Consider the following 18,505-nt stretch of genomic DNA (forward strand, 5'->3'; position numbering starts at 1 on the left):
CTACTGAGGGTTAAATGCACTTGGTGACGGGCGCAGCTTGCCCCTGATTTAGTATATGGCCAAAAAATGAACAGACTATTGCTGGTTAAATGCACTTGGTGTGATAGCTTGACCAACCACACTACTGAGGGTTAAATGCACTTGGTGTGACAGCTTCACCCTGATGTAGGCTTTAGCCAAAAAACAACCACACCATTGAGGGTTAAATGCACTTGGTCGCAGCTTGTGCTGGCGCACCACAAGACACAAAATGGCCGCCGATCACCCCAGAAAAATGTGACTGACAAACGGTCTGGGCAGCCTAAAAACAGTGAGCAATTGAGGATCAGCAGCTCAATGATCCACAGCTGCAGATCGATCAGTTAATCAAGTCCTTTGGAGGAGTTAATCTGCCTAATCTCGCCCTACTGTCGCAGCCGCAACCTCTCCCTACGCTAATCAGAGCAGAGTGACGGGCGGCGCTATGTGACTCCAGCTTAAATAGAGGCTGGGTCACATGGTGCTCTGGCCAATCACAGCCATGCCAATAGTAGGCATGGCTGTGATGGCCTCTTGGGGCAAGTAGTATGACGCTTGTTGATTGGCTGCTTAGCAGCCTTTCAAAAAGCGCCAAGAAAGCGTCACAAAAGCGCGAAGAAAGCGACGAACACCGAACCCGAACCCGGACTTTTACGAAAATGTCCGGGTTCGGGTCCGTGTCACGGACACCCCAAAATTCGGTACGAACCCGAACTATACAGTTCGAGTTCGCTCATCCCTACCCATGACCTAACCGCTCAGATGAACACGGTTAAAAATTAAATAAAAACGGTGCAAATAAAGGAATTATATCACAAAAATTGTATTAGCAAGCGATCAAAAAGTTGTATGCCCCTCAAAATTGTGCCGATAAAACCATCCTCTCATCCCACAAAAAATGAGCCCCTACCTAAGATAATCAGCTAAAGACTAAAAAGAAATGACTTTTAGACTATGGAGATACTAAAATGTTTTTTTTTTTTTTAAAAAGGATAATATAGATTATTCTTGTATTTCACTGTGACAAATGCAGAAAAGGCATTAGATGTATGGTATTGCAAAAAATTGGTGGTTTTTTTTAAACCCAGAATAAAATTGCAGTATTTCAAACTTGTATTTCACTGTGGCAAATGCAGCAAATGCACCAGATGTAGGATATTGTAAAAAATTTGTGTTTTTTGTTAAAATCAGAATACAAATTCAGATTAATATATAGTATTGTGGGGGGAAAAACTGCTAAACTTGTATTTTATTAGTTTAAATCTATGTTTAGTTTTGTTCTATAGGATGGTATATCAGTGTTTACTAGCCTTCCTGGCATCAGTGTGCACACAGAGATAGTATCAGTCAATGGGTAGGACCACCCAATGGACTTCTAAACCCAGAAAGTGCAGACATTAAAAGGAAGGCACTACATGTTTTCCTATAAAACTATATCTTCTCAGCGTCTCCTGCTTTATAACACTTTGCCTGAAGTTTGCACTTTAAGTCATATCATATATTGTACACCTCGGCTGCTGCAGTCAGGGCTGCACCACCAATGAGGCTAGGTGAGGCGATCGCCTCAGGCAGCACCAGGTAGCTGCAAGAGGGGGGCAGCAGAAGGGCCATGGGCAATGAGCGCTTTCATTGTGGCAAAGGGGTTAGGTTAAGAAATTGGCATTGGGGGTGGAAGTGCGCAGTTTCAGTTTTTGCCTCAGGCAGCAGAAAGGCTAGGTGCACCCCTGGCTGTAGTAGCTCTTTTCAAAGAGAAAGATGGGGCTATAAATCAGTCACTGATTGTATGATAGAATTACTATTATTCAAAGAGTTTCTACAGCAGCTGTGGTGTGTATTATGGCCCCTGCCGCAGTGTCTCTGTAATGTGGTGGGTAATTGCAGGTAAGTCGAAACTCTGGCACAGTGTCGTTTCACTTATTGTAGGGTAAATTTGCATGCTTCAGAATCGTGGCAGATTTTTGGTGCTGATTCTGCACTGCAATTTACAAAACGATACATTTGATACATATGTAAAAAGCTCATTCAATTGTAATAAAAACAATGAGTGCAACATGCAGGGCTTGCACTGGATTTCCCTCCACAGACAAAACCCTTTGAGATGCACAGGGTGAAATCTGCATGAAATCCACATGCAGAAATGCAATATGCAGCTTCTGCACTTTCTGGAGAATTTTTTCACATAGAACATTAGCTCTGAAAAGGAGGGTCAACATTCAGCCACCATAATCTAATGTTTTCAGTCCCCTTAACCACCTCCCGTCTGCCCGTTAACTATAAACGTCCGGCAGGTGGTTCTCTGTTTCTGAACGTCCATTAAGAGATCGCAGCTGCATGCTAACCGTGCAGCTGCAGAGCGGGTTGCCTACTGTCAGTGACAGCAGGGCAACCCAGAGAGAAGGCAGAGACAGTTCCCAGGTGTCCCTGCCTTCTAGATCATGATTCCTGTCCCGGCCTGGTGGTCATGTGACAGCCGGGGACGGGAGAGAGAAGGAGCTGTTGGGTCTTCTACAGACCTCGATCAGCCCTGCACTGAGGCTGTACAGCATTGTATTCTGCTGTACAGCCTCTCTGGGGGTGTATTTCCCTTGTAACTGGGGCTACTATGTCAGCCCCAGTTACAAGAAGAAATCAATAGTGAAAAAAAAGTAAAGTTAAATGTCCCCCAGAAGTCTTGTATGACCTTATGGGGGACGCAAAGTGTAAAATAATAAAAATAAAGTGTTAAATAAAAAAGAAAAATTATACATATTAGGTATCCCCACTTCCATAACAAATGTCACATGACCTAACCCCTCAAAAAATGTCACATGACCTAACCCCTCAGTTGAAAGCTGTAAAAATAAATAAATAAAAACTGTGCTAAAGCAAAAAAATGTTGGTCACCTTGGCCCATAAAGTGTTATAATGAATTATCAAAAAATCATGTGCCCCAAAAATTTGTACCAAAAAAACTGGCACCTTATCCCCTAGTTTCCAAAATGGGGTCTCTTTTTGGGAGTTTCTACTGTAAGGGTGCATCAGGGGGGCTTCAAATGGAACATGGCATCTAAAAACCAGTTCAGTTCATGTGGTGCTCCTTTTCTTGTGCACCCTGCCGTGTGCCCTTACATTAGTTTATGACCACACGTGGTGTGTTTCTGTAAACTGCAGAATCAGGGTAATAAATATAGAGTTTTGTTTGGCTGTTAACCCTCAATGTGTTAAAGAAAAAAATGATTAAAATGGAAAATATGCCAAAAAAGTGAAATTTAAAAATTTGATCTCCATTTTCATTTAATTCTTGTGGAACACATAAAAGGGTTAACAAAGTTTGTAAAATCATTTTTAAGTAACTTGAGGAGTTTAGTTTCTACAATAGGGTCATTTATGGGGGTATCCACTATGAAAGCCCCACAAAGTGACTTCAGACTTCAGAAGAATTGCTTCTAAAATTCTAAGCCTTCTAAAGTCCAAAAAAATAAAATGACATTTACAAAATGATGCCAACATAAAGTGGACATATGGGGAATGTTAATTAATAAATATTTTATGAGGTATCACTTTCTGTTTTTAAAAGCCGATAAATTGACATTTTGAAAATTGTGCATTTTTCTAAATTTTGGGTAAATTTGGGATTTTTTCATAAATAAAGGTGAAATATATTCAAATTTATGAAGAACAATGTGTCACGAGAAAACAATCTCTGAATGGCTTGGATAAGTAAAAGCGTTCCAAAGCTATTACCACATAAAGTGACATATATCAGATTTTTAAAATTAGGTCTGGTCAGGAAGGGGGCAAATGGCCAGGATGTGATGTGGTTAAGGGGCTATGCCATAAACCACTTACACCAATTAATCCAGATCCCCATTCCTCTTTGGATTACTTTTTTCAAATTGTTTACCTCATTTGCAGTTTTGTCTTATGTTAGTGTCTAGATCCCCTTCTGCTCATGATTTCTCTACTCCATGTACACAGCTCTAACCCTAAAATCTACATGGTTTAAAAATGGCTTATATTACTTTATATTACTGGATCCTGTGGTTACAAAAGTCTCTTCTTATGAATGTTTTAACTATCTCATGCAAACATCTGTTTTAAATTATAATGATCCCATAGTTGACAACTGTCAAACCGAATTTGGAGCTATTGTGGGGCTAACATGAAACCCCACCCATAAGTGGGTGTTCCCAGGCAGGATCGGGGAGTTTCCAGGGCAGGGCTTATATTCTCTGATTTTACTAACTAAAAACATTGGTATGTGATGTTAATATGTTCTGAGATTCAGAAAGTTATGGGACCCACTCAAAATCCTACAGTGTGTCACACATAACTGTATGCGACATAAAAAACTGCCATTATCATAATTTATTTATATACCTCCATAATATTCAAAAGTCCAATATGGACAATAGAGATGGCCTTGCGGTTCGCCCGACGGTCGTTTCGCGGCGAACTTTGCGCATTCGCGATTCGCCGAACATGCAAACATATGGAGAAAATTGCGCCCGCCATATTGTTTTACATTGTGAAGAACTTTGACCCATGACACATCCATCAGGTGGTACAGGACAGCCAATTGAGACATTTCAAGACACATGGACATACCCCCTACCTTCTAAATGAACCTGATCTGGCCGCCATTTTACAGTCAGTCTTTTGTCAGTGTAGGGAGAGGTTGCTGTGTGGAGCAAGGACAGGCTTTTAGGGACACCAAACTCTAGCTAATAGGGCCACAAAAGTCATTTTAAGCACTATGCTATCGATATGTGTGATACACAGAGGGGTGTGATATAATATACTTTTATAATGAGTCAAAAACACATAGATCTATATAGTGATCACCTGGAAGTCAGGGGCCTAGGGGCTAGGGGCTTACTAGGGCCATTTTTATATAGGGTAAGGTTCCGGACGGGGTCGCTCTTATCAGGGAAGGTGGTCTGTTGTTAGGCTATCAGGGCCAGAATAGCACCCCCCAGTAGGGCAATATCAGGGACAGTTCTTTGCCCACCCTTTCCTTCAATACCACATCATCATCTAGCCCAGGGATGGATGTTTTTTTGCTTTCCCTCCTGGATTCATTGATGTGCGCTGGAACCCCCCGCATTGTGGTAGGACATGTGGCTTCTGATTGGTGCCGCCGAGCACCTGATTTAGAGCCGCCGAGCACTTGTTATTGCCTACCACATCTATGCTTTTTGCTTAACTTTAATAATTTTATTTATTTTCATTTTGAGGGATATCTTTTCCATTCACACGTCCTCAAAATGGGTCCGCATCCGTTCTCCAATTTTGCGGAACGGATGCCGACCTATTAATTTTCAATGGGGCTGGAATGTACTGTCCATATTCGCATATGCGGATCGCCTTTTGCCTTCAGAACTGCCTTAATTCTACGTGGCATTGATTCAACAAGCTGCTGATTCTTTAGAAATGTTGGCCCATATTGATTGGATAGCATCTTGCAGTTGATGGAGATTTGAGTGATGCACATCCAGGGCACGAAGCTCCCGTTCCACCACATCCCAAAGATGCTCTATTGGGTTGAGATCTGGTGACTGTGGGGGCCATTTTAGTACAATGAACTCATTGTCATGTTCAAGAAACCAATTTGAAATGATTCGAGCTTTGTGACATGGTGCATTATCCTGCTGGAAGTAGCCATCAGAGAATGGGTACATGGTGGTCATGAAGGGATGGACATGGTCAGAAACAATGCTCAGGTAGCCCGTGGCATTTAAACGATGGCCAATTGGCACTAAAGGGGCCTAAAGTGTGCATATTGGGGCAAATTGGGGCACAAACCTCATGTAATATCCTACAATTCCCAGGAATGATTTTACCTGCCGAGTAGTGACGGGCCGGGGCCAATTTCTGATTGTCTCAATTTTGTGTACCTGAGGTTTTATAACTCTGTGACCAATCACATATCCCAGGTACTTGTTCTCCTCTAACCCTACTGCGCATTTTTTCGGATTCGCAGTTAAGCCTGCCTTCCTAAGGGAGTCCACTACAGCCTGCCCCTTAGGTAAATGACTCTCCCAGTCGGTACTGTGGGCGAGGATATCGTCTAAGTAGGCTGAGGCGTACTGACGATGGGGTCGCAGGACAATATTCATTAACCTTTGGAAAGTGGTGGGGGCTCCATGCAGACCAAAGGGTAATACCTTTTACTGATACAGGCCTTGCGGTGTAACAAAAGCTGTTTTTTTCTTTAGCAGACTCCGTTAAGAGTACCTGCCAGTACCCTTTGGTGAGGTCTAGCACAGAAAAATACCGGGCTTGTCCTAGTCTCTCAATCATCTCATCCACATGGGGCATATGGTACGCGTCAAATTTGGAGACTTCATTTAGTCTGCGGAAGTCGTTACAGAAGCGTAGGGTCCCGTCCGGCTTGGGCACCAGGACTATGGGACTAGCCCACTCGCTTTTCGACTCCCTGATGACATCTAATTGTAACATCCGTTGCACTTCTTCCGAAATGGCTTGTCGGCTGAGGTTCCAAGACAATGTCATGGCGGACGACAGAGGTGCGTCCCGGAACGTCTAAGAACACATCCGTGTTCCTGCTAACGAACTCCTTGATCTCTTGAGCCTGTTTAGAAGACAGATTGTTAGCAACCTTTATTGTGGCAACAGCTTCACCCGAGTTAGACCGGGAACTGGACACTCTAACCCTAAAAACCCTGGCCGAGGACGGCCATCCGGACTGGTCTCCCTATCTCGCCAGGGCTTTAATAAATTCACATGGTACACCTGCTCTGTCTTCTTCCGTCCAGGCTGGTGTACCTTGTAGGTCACTGAAGAGAAATGTGACTCCATCTTGTCTTCTCTTACATGTACAGAATTGTTATAATATCTCACTCACACACGTTTCACATCCCCACTCTGTGAGTTAGATTTCCTTATCTGTCCCAGGACAGATTCTGGGAATATCCTAGAACTAGAACAAATGTTCTTGTCTCATTCAGGGTTATTCGGCACAACTGCGTACATTCTTATATGTGGCGTATTACATACCATAAAAGGATGTTCTGGTAGTATCTGTTTGAGCACCAATGTTTATCTTTGTGATTGGTTTAAAGCTGTTGTTATGCAAACTTTTCTACTGCTTATATAAGGCCAAGCTATAGCATAATAAAGTTAGAGTGTTTCTCAGTAATACTTGTGTGTGTCTGTTATTTTCAGCTGAGAAACATCTCTCCTGACGTCAGTGACATCAAACCAAGGTGGTCCTAGAAGTCCAGAAAGGTCCAAATCCTTTCAGTAATCATTCCCATTTTCTCATGTATTTCTTATGGACCCTGCCACCTAGCCAAGAATTTACTGTCGACTGTAGGGACCAGTACCAGAACCCGGTCTCCAGGGTTAAGGTTTCCGCACCCGAGCCTGGTGATTATATACCCCCCCCTTGGGCTCGTTGGGCGGCTGTCATATGTCCCCTTACCAGTGGCAGCACTGTCTCCATCTGTTCCTGCATCTGGGTAACATACTCAATCAGGTTCTTATGGGGAGTAGGTTGTTGTTCCCATGCCTCTTTGGCTATGTCCAGCATTCCTCGTGGATGCCGCCATACAACAGTTTCGAAGGGCAAGAACCCCATCGATGCCTGGGGTACTTCTTGCACTGCGAACATAAAATAGGGCAACAGATGATCCCAATCCTTCCAAACCTTAGATACCACCCTTTTTAACATATTTTTTAGAGTCTGGTTGAAGCTTCCTACGAGGCCGTCTGTCTGTGGTTGGTACACAGACGTCCGCAACTGTTTTATGCGGAACAATTTACATACCATAGCTCCCTCATGACCTTGGACATAAACGGGGTCCCCTAGTCAGTCAACACCTCTTTAGGGAGCCCCACTCGGGAGAACATCTCCATTAACTTCTGGGCTATTAATTTAGCCGACGTATGACCAAGTGGCACCGCTTCGGGGTACCGTGTGGCATAATCCAAGATTACCAAGATGTGTTGGTGACCCCTAGCGGACTTCGGGACGGGGCCTATGAGGTCCATCGCGATACGCTTAAACGGTACCTCGATGATCGGGAGGGGTACCAAGGGACTACGGAAATGGGGCTGGGGGCTAGTAATCTGACAAGTTGGGCAAGACTCATAATACTGTGCCACCTCTTTAAACACACTGGGCCAGTAAAATCGCTGTAGAACTCTGTCCTGCTGGCCCAGGTGACCCCCAAGAACATGTTGGTGGGCTAATTCTAATAAGAGCTTACGGTAAGTCTTGGGCACCGCTAACTGTTAATTTTGCTCCCCCCGTAACTGATTTTCCCGGTGTAGCGATTCTTGGTGAACGACAAACCGGGGAAACATATATTCTGCCCCCAGTTGTTGCGGCTCACCCTCTACTATCCCCACATTTTCCCAGGCCCGAGTCATGGTGGGATCCTGGTGCTGTGCAGTACCAAAATTTTCACCAGAGACATTGAGGCCTGTCAACTCCGGTCCTGGTGGCAACTCCTCCACGTCTCCAACCATCACATTTAGTGGGGTTGTCTCCTCCTCCTCCTCAGAGGTGGATACCCCCACTGCAAGCCCTTCTGCCTCAGATTCCCAGGGCTCTGGGTTCCCCCTGAGCAGGGCCACTATGGTGGGGCTACCCCTGGCCTGTGTGTATCATCACATTTAACCTCTGGCCACAGGGACGGGAAACCGTTGAAGTCTCTCCCTATTACTAGTTTGTGTGGGAGGGTGGTGGTTACGGCCACCTCGTGAGTCCACTTGCCGGACACCGTGGACAAGGTCATTTGGGCTGTGGGATAATCTTTCGAGTCCCCATGAATACATACCACCCCCCACCTTTCGACCCGTGTACTCGACGAGCAGCACCAGGGCAGTGCTAACTAGGGTCACCAGGCTCCCTGAGTCCAGCAGTGCCACCGCCAAAGTATCTCCCACCTTCACTTGGCACAGGTGGCTTTTGTCTAAGGTCTCAAGGGCACCAGCTGCACAGAGTCTCCTGGCATACAACGACTGCCGAGAGCCATAGTTGACGGCCATGGGTTCGTCTTGACAGGGACAGTCAGCAATTATGTGACCCAGTTCCTGGCACCGCCAGCATATAATGGGAGCCGGGTCTGCGGGGGCACGTCCCGAGCAGGGTTTGCTGGGACCGGCCGTCGGGTCGAAGGCGAGGCTTTCATGGCTTTAACAGGCCCCCTTGTATATTTTTTGTGGCCTCAAAACGCTCCAAGAGATCGACCATCTCTAGGGTGTTACACGGCTATACCAGGCCTACCCAGTGTTGGAGAGTGTATGGCAAAGCCCTCCAGAAGATGTCAGCCAATAACCATTCCAGCATAGCAGCGGGACTCAGTGTTTCTGTCTGAAGCCATTTTTGTAAACAATGCAACAAGTCATAGTCCTAAGGTCTGGCAGGTTCAACCGGGTTAAACTCCCACTGATGCACCCGCTGAGCCCGTACCAAAACGTTCACCCCCAGTCTGGCCAATATCTCACCCTTGACGACCTGGTAATCAGCCACTTGGTCCTCGGGCAGATCAAAGAAAACCTGCTGGGGTCCAGATGACAGGAATGGAGCGGGAATCTCAGCCTATTGGTCTCCTGGATGGTGACTTTTTCAAACACCCACAGGTAGGTCGCAACATCATCAGAGGAACCCATCTTTGGGATGGCGGCCCGAACCGCTTTCCTGGCATCAAAAGTGCTCGGGGTTGCTCCTGCTGCTTGCAACGCCATTACATGTTCTAACAGCAGTTGGTTAGTTTTTTGCTGCTGTTTGTTCGCCTCCCACTGCTGCAGGTTAGCCTCCAAGAGAGCTTTCACAACAGCCTCTATCTTGTCAGGGAACTCAGGGCGCAGCTTTGCCGGCTTAATGTATGACATCCCCCGGTGTTTAAGTTAAAACAAAACTTTCCCAGCCCTCAGGCCAGCCTCACTGCACCTGCACGCATTCTCCACCAAATGTGGGGAATTACTCTTGTAGATAGGGGTGCGGGTGCAGTATAGAGACAAATGGAGTCCAGGTAATGAAGCAAAAGAGCATTTATTTCTCACTTGCTTAAACATAAAAAGCAGAACAGTCACTTAGTGTTAGTTCACACACAAAATAACAGAGACTGTCTTACTGCCCCACCATGTCGCACGTCTCCGTGATGTTCACAATCCAATTTTATATCTGCTCTATCAACTTTCAATGTTCTTTTATGCGCCTACCATGGTGATTATGGGTGGGGGGGAATCAGGGTTCCAGGCCGTAGAGGGAGCGTGAGAAAAAGAGACCAAATTTAAGGGGGATACATTTATTTTAAAAAATTGGGATTGAGAAGAAATGTGGGAAAAGCTATTGAGGCGCAAATGTGGGACAAATTACAGAAGCCCAAATGTGGGCCAAAAGAGTCAAGCGGAATTGTGGGAAAAGCTATTGAGGCGCAAATGTTGGACAAAAGAGTATAGCGGAAATGTGGGACAAAGTATTGAAGCTTAAAAATTGTACAACTTGTTTAAGTTTATGCATTGAATCAAAGAAGGTGGCGCGCATCAATTGAAAAAGGGTTTCAGAAATTGTATTCCCTGTCACCAATGCAGAGCAGGGGTTTATTCACATCTAGAATTGTATAATGTCAACCCAAGAATGTACCAGAAAAATTACAGAAATTAATGAACCTGTCTACTTGGTAGAGCAGGGGTCTATGACAGAAAACAATTGATTATTGTCACCTGAAAATGTAAAATAAAAATTATCGACATTTATTAAGCTGTCAACTAGGTAGAGGAGGGGTACATAACACCCAAAAATTGGTGAATTTGACCATAAAATGTAACTGACAAATGTTATTTATTTATTTTTTTACTAGTCTAATAGGTATAGCAGTGGTACATCGCACCAAAAAATTGCTGAATTTCAACAGAAAATGTAACTGTCATTTTTTTTTTTTTTTACCGGTCTACTAGGTATAGCAGTGGTACTTCACACCAAAAAATTGCCGAATTTTACCAGAAAATGTAACCGACAATTTTTTTTTTTTGTTAACTGGCCTACTAGGTATAGCAGTGGTACATCACTCCCAAAAATTTGGGAATTTCACCATAAAATGTAGCATGCACATTTTTTTATTGTTTAACCTGTCTACTAAGTTTAGCAGTGGTACTATACACCCCAAAATTTGTTAATTTTACCAGAAAATTTTAATGACATTTTATTTTTATTTTTAACCGGCCTACTAGGTATAGCAGTGGTACTATACACCCAAAAATTGGTTAATTTCACCATAAAATGTTAATGAAAATTTTATTTTTATTTTTTTAACCGGCATACTAGGGATAGCAGTGGTACTAACACCCAAAAATTTGTGAATTTCACCCAAAAATGTAAATGGCCTTTAACAGCTGGGGTTGCAATCATGGAAGTGTCTCACATGCCTGGATATGGCAGTGTCTGCTTTAGTATTTATACTGCTGACGTGTTGACAGATGTGGCGCCTAAACTCTTGTATTGTTTTGCCCACATAGAATTTCGGACAAGGGCGCTGGGCAATATAAATGATGCCTGTCATTTGACAATTGATACATTCTTTGATGTGGTACTCCTTATTGTCAGTTGGATTAATGAAAGTCTTAGTTCTCTTGATAGATGAACAAAATGAGCACCTACCACAAAGGTAGGTGCCCACTGTCTTGGACCTGAGCCACGCACTGGAAGGATTAACAGCCTTAGCTTGTTTAGGACCCACATTTTCTCTTCAGCGTTCCACATCTATGGCAGGCTTCCTTTCTACTAAACTCACCCCAAATATTCTCACTTCTGAAACTGAGCAGGTTTTCTCTACTGGAAGCTTACCCATTTACCAATGTGACATACAAACGGCCTTTAAGGAAGTTTACAGGACCTGTAGGCAATATATTAGGTCCCTATGGGAAATTACAAGCCTAGAGACGTATATTCAGCAAGGCATAGTGTATAGGGGAATGAGAATAAACATAGTGCCCAATTCCCATCAAGACAATGCCGAATTTATAAAGGATTGGCAGCAGTTATTAACAAATAACTAATTACGTATGTAGCAGTATCTATTGGAATATGAAAAAGGTGCCTTTGTAAAAGTGACTTAAAACTAGAGAAAGAGATTTCTCAAAAACAGTCTTTCTGGTCACAACCAGAGTTCATACAGCTTGAATAAAGGTTACAAAAAAAAAAACATTTTATCTTTTCAGACTGACATTAAGGAACGTAAAAATAGGAAATGCATTAGATTTTGACACAGGGCAAATTTACATCAATAAAAACAATACAGTCCCTTATGAGAGTTAGAGAACAGGGGGAGTAGCTCCTAAAAATTCCAACGCAGATATTTCTGAATAAGATTGGTAAGGATCAGAAGATCTACTCAGGAACAGGTCCAATATTCCAACAGGGACTAAACGCAAGAATAAAGGCAATGGCCCCTATTCACAAAGAAAAGCACTGGCACCACAGCCTCCTGTTCCAACTCTCCCCAATAGCAAATATGCGCCTAATAGCAAATATGGGATTCAAGTGTTATAAACACATCCACAGGTCTGAAACCTGCGTTGGGACCAATTATTCCCATTCAACATCAGCCAGTATCTTATACATCATTGGTCTCATAGGTCTCTTCTGTATTAGTACCCGAAAACTTAGTCACAGCCACGTCATTCACAGCACCACCTATGGGGGAAACTCAGCCCTCTTTTTTAGCACAGGGAGTTCAACTTCGGGACAGGGACAAATGAGCGTACAATGTAAAAACACGGTGTGCCCTACCACTGGCAATTTACAAATGATCAATCTGTCTAAGTTTGATATAGAACAAAAACATCATAAATTACTCAGGAAAGGGTTATCCTTCGCACCAATGCCATCATTTGACTGCTTTACATGGGTAAAGGATGTCAATCTCTTTGCCCGCATATTAGCACTGCACAAGACCCATAAACAACAACAAAGAGATCCCAAATACAGACAGAGAAAACTGCTCTACAGATATTGGAATCTTTAGTTCTGGAGAGTGCGTTGACGTTGAGTCCACCCTGTCCTCTTTGAAACCAAGATCCAAGTTCACCCCTCCATTTTCCCAATTAGCCAATATTGAAACCTTTGTTCAACTGGTTACAGAGGATTTTAAATCCATCAAGAATACACACCACAGGGTAATCATTATCTGAGTTAGCTAACAAATGAGGACTTAATTATACAGTCGGACAAGGGGGTCAAATATTGTCCTAATGGATGAACCCATGTATCAGGAAATGGTGATGGCCTTAATAAGAGATACCAACACATATCAAAAATTGGAGAGTAACCCCATGGAGGTTTATCTCATAGAACTCAAAAAGATCTTGACCAAAGCGAAGGATGACAAACTTATCTCCAAATGCAAGTTAAACAATCTCTATAATCCACATATCCCAGGAGTGCAGCATTATACGCAATCCCCAAGGTACACAAACAAAGATATCCAATCCCTGGAAGACCTACTTTATTGTTTCCGGTAACAATAGCCTGGTGTAACCCTCAGACACTGCTTGTGGACCCAGGCGTTCGGCCCACCTATTTCGGTGCTTTAATGCCATGTGGTGGATCATGCTAGTGGTGATGAGGTTGCTAGTGTTCACACCCCTGTGCATTTTGGCACGGCACAGGTTGCAAATGACAATTCTTTTATTGTCCGTACTTTCCTCAAAAAAGCGCCAGACTGTGGAACACCTAACTAGTGATGGACTAATATCGGCAGGGATGGTTTGCGAGCGTGCGTTCGCAATCAAATGCTCGCAAACAGCGGGTTCGTGGTGGGCCCCATTGACTTTAATAGCAGGCAAACCTGAAAACCTTCAGGTCATATTTGCAGCCACCAAATACTTACTAGAAGTGCACAAATAGTCCCACAACATGGACAGTGACATACCAGAGGGGGATCATTGGCAAAAATTCCCACAAAAAATATGTATTTTAATCAGGGGCCATTTTTATGTGTCTTAAAGGGAAACTCTCAAAAATGTGCCTTGCTAGAGCCTAGAAAAATTGTATTTTAGGCCATCGGAGTACAGGCCCCAAAAATTAGGCATTCACCTGACAGTAAAGAACTTGTGTCTATGTAGCTGGAGGTACATAAGGCGGTCACTGGATACAATTTTATTGTAGGCCAGTAGAGGCCCCAAAAATTAGGCATTCACCTGACAGAAAAGAACTTGTGATTATGTGGCTGGAGGTACATTAGGCAGTCACTGGATAACATTTTACTCTAGTCCACTGGAGGTCAGCACTTGTTTGCCAAGACTCTCCATGGTGGGAGGAAGGAGGATCAGGGTGAGGAATCTGTTGACAAGACTCTTGGTTACTGAGACTGGACTTTGTGGAAGACAGGGTGGTGCTTAACCGACTGGAAGCATAATCTGCTGCAATCCAACCCACCACCTGGTCACACTGGTATGACTTTGAGAGTGGTGTCCTGCTCCGACCTGCAAACTGGGACATGAAGTATTGTGGATAAGTTCACCATCAGCAGCATGGCCACTTCCCCATCCCTTACTGCTCGCCTTGAGCATATTGAATGGTATATATGCTTGAAAGTATGTCACACGTACAGTAGCGCAGGTTTTGTAAGTGTATGCGCAAATAAATTAGACTGAATGTCACAGATATTTAGGATATGAAAACATTATACAGGAGAAACAGCGCAGGTAATGTCGCTGTCACCAGCGGCCAAACAATTGCGCTGTCACTGATATTTTTGATGCGCTTATGTAACACAACAGATGTAGCAGAGGTTGTGTCACTGCCACAGCAGCCAAAAATTGCATGCAATTTAGCACAGGTTGCGCTAATAATATATATTGCAGCAAGATAAAACACTAGTCCTTAAAAGGACTTTTGGGCCTCTAACACTGTGATGTGCCGAGCATCGCGATGCTCGAGTGAAAATGGTGTTCGGCCAAGCATGCTCGCCCAACACTAGTGATCACTACACGCCCTAGCATCACCTACCGTAGGGGCAAGAATCTGAAAGACACTCTTGTCCATAGTGTCTTCACTACAGAAAATCCTTCCAGTACGTGGCTCAGGTCCAAGAAGGTGTGCACCTACCTTTGTGGTAGGTGCTCATTTTGTTCATCTATCAAGAGAACAAAGACTTTCATTAATCCAACTGACAATAAGGAGTACCACATCAAAGAATTTATCAATTGTCAAACGACAGACATCATTTATATTGCCCAGTGCCCTTGTCCAAAAATCTATGTGGGCAAAACAATACAAGAGTTTAGGCGCCGCATCTGTCAACACGTCAGCAGTATAAATACTAAAGCAGACACTGCCATATCCAGGCATGTGAGACACTTCCATGATGATGACCCCAGCTGTTTAAAGTTTTGAGGTGTATGCAAAAAGTTCCTTGGAGTGAGAAAAGGAAACCTGGATAGAATTCTGCTACAAGAGGAGACCAGGTGGATTTATAGACTTGATAGCCTTAGTCCGAACGGCCTAAATGAGTGCTTTACTTACGCATCATTTTTCTAAACGCTGAAGAGTACATTCATTAGTGCATTATTGTCATGGAACCATGAACCAGACGTACAACCGAGATAGGTGGAATAAGAAGGCTTTATTGAAAATCAAGCCGTAGCAAAAGTCCAAACGGATGGCTAAACTGAAGCAGGGTCTTGCGTAGACGGAGGTCAGGAACCAGGAGGGTAGTCAGACGTAGCCAGGATCAGGAACCAACGGGGTAGTCAGACGAAGCCAGGATCGGGAACCAACGGGGTAGTCAGACGAGGCCAGGATCAGGAACCAGAAGCAGCAGCAGTCTTTGAAGCATGTGCACACAGGAGGACCAAGCAAGGAACTGAAGCCACAGACCTTCTATATATGAGCTAGGCATCCAGCTCCTCCCAGTGGGAAGGAGGAGCCGCAGGGTGGGAGGCTACAAGAAACCCAGAAACCAAGATGGCCGCCAGCACATGTCAAACGAAGGAGAACAGTGAGAAGGTAAGACCATGACAGTACCTCCCCCTCAAGGGCCCCTCCTCCGCGGAGTAAGGAACGGTTTCAGAGGGAAGCGTGCGTGGAAGGCTCGGAGCAACGCAGGAGCATGGACATCTGTGGAGGGAACCCAGGAACGCTCCTCTGGACCATAACCACGCCAATGGACCAAAAACTGCAACCGACCGCGGACCAGGCGTGAGTCCAGGATATTGCTCACCTCATATTCCTCACGATTGCCCACTTGGACCGGACGGGGCCGAGGAACCGAGCAAGTGAAACGATTACACACCAATGGCTTCAACAGGGAGACATGAAACACGTTGGAGATCCGCATGCCAGGAGGAAGCGCAAGGGCATAGGCTACCGGGTTTACCCTGTGAAGCACTCGGAAGGGACCAACAAAGCGAGGCGCCAGCTTGGGAGTGGGCACTCGAAGGTTGAGGTTGCGGGTGGACAACCATACACGGTCTCCGACCTGGTAGGAAGGAGCGGGCGCTCGTCTGCGATTAGCCTGGAGTCTCTGGCGTTGCGCAGAGACCTCAAGGGACCTCTGGATCTGTACCCAAGAAGTACGTAGGACGGAAAGGTGATCCTCCACAGCCGGAGTATCCTGGGGAGAGAATACCTCCGGTAACACGGCAGGTTGGAACCCATAATTGGCCATGAAGGGAGACGTCCCAGAGGAAGAGTTCACCGCCGTGTTCCTGGCAAACTCAGCCCAAGGCAGGAGGTCAACCCAATTGTCTTGGTGATCGGAGACATAGCAACGAAGGAATTGCTCCAAGGCCTGATTGGATCGTTCTGCGGCCCCATTGGACTGAGGGTGGTAGGCCGAGGAGAAAGAGAGATGAATCCCCAACTGGGAGCAAAAGGCGCGCCAGAACCTGGACACAAACTGACTCCCCCGATCCGACACAATCTCCTTGGGCAAACCGTGCAACCGGAAGACCTCCCTGGCAAAAATCGAGGCCAACTCTTGTGCAGAGGGTAACTTCTTGAGAGGAACACAGTGGCACATTTTGGAAAACCGATCCACAATCATGAGAATGACCGTATGGCCTCGGGATGCAGGAAGGTCCACAATGAAATCCATCCCCAGGTGTGACCATGGACGCTCCCCGGTGGCTATGGGTTGCAAAAGGCCCAACGGAAGGTGCCGAGGGGACTTACTCTGGGCACAAACGGAGCATGCCGCTACATATGCGGCGATGTCGGAACGTAGAGAAGGCCACCAGAACAGACGTGAAACCGCCCAGGACAGCTGATTCTTTCCAGGGTGCCCCGCGGCCTTGGAGTTATGGTAGGTTCGCAACAACCGAGTGCGCAACTCCTCAGGCACAAAACATCTGCCGTTGGGTCTCCCAGAGGGAGCACCAGATTGAGCCGCCAAAATCTGCTCACCCAGAGGAGAGGTCAGGCTGGTGCGAATAGCAGCCAGGATCTGATTCGGGGGTATGACCGTAGTCGGAATCGACTCCTCCCCGGACAGCTCGGAGTACTGCCGTGATAAGGCATCCGCTCTGATGTTCTTGGAGCCGGGTAGGTAGGAGACCACGTAATTAAAACGTGACAAGAACAGAGCCCATCTGGCTTGACGTGGTGTCAATCTCTTGGCCTCAGAGAGGTAGGTCAGATTCTTGTGGTCCGTCAGGATGAGAACCGGAACCACCGAGCCCTCGAGCAAGTGCCTCCATTCTTTAAGGGCCTGCACGATGGCCAATAACTCCCTGTCACCAATCTGATAGTTGCACTCCGCGGAAGACAGTTTCCGGGAGTAAAACCCACAAGGAAGCAGAGGACCCTCTGGTGTTCTACGCTGAGACAGGAGGGCGCCTACTCCCGTCTCAGACGCGTCCACCTCGAGGACAAAAGGCAACCCAGGGTTGGGATGCGACAGAATCGGAGCCGACACAAAGGCGGACTTTAGAGCCTCAAAAGCTCGGATGGCCTCGAGCGGCCAGACCTGAGGATTACTGCCCTTCCTGGTCAGATCCGTGAGAGGCTTGGCTAGCATGGAAAAGTCCCTGATGAACTTCCGATAATAATTGGCGAAGCCCAAAAAGCGCTGCAGGGCACGAAGCCCACTGGGCTGGGGCCACTGTAAGACAGCCGAAACCTTCTCAGGATCCATGGAGAACCCCTCAGCGGAAATGATGTAACCTAAGAAGGTTACCTGGGATCGGTGAAATTCGCATTTCTCAAGCTTACCGAACAGCTTGTTCTCTCGTAAGCGTTGCAACACTCGTCTGACATCCAGAATGTGGGCCTCCATGGATGCAGAATATACCAAGATGTCATCCAAATAGACCACCACACACTGCTGCAACAGGTCACGGAAAACATCGTTGATGAATTCCTGGAAGACTGCGGGCGCATTGCACAACCCAAAGGGCATAACCAAGGATTCATAATGACCGGTCCTGGTGTTAAACGCGGTCTTCCACTCATCGCCCGCCTTGATCCTTACCAGGTTATATGCCGCCCTCAGGTCGAGTTTGGTAAAGACCGTGGCCCCTTTGAGGCGATCGA

Source organism: Bufo gargarizans, chromosome 2, assembly GCF_014858855.1.
Source record: "Bufo gargarizans isolate SCDJY-AF-19 chromosome 2, ASM1485885v1, whole genome shotgun sequence".
NCBI lineage: Eukaryota > Metazoa > Chordata > Amphibia > Anura > Bufonidae > Bufo > Bufo gargarizans.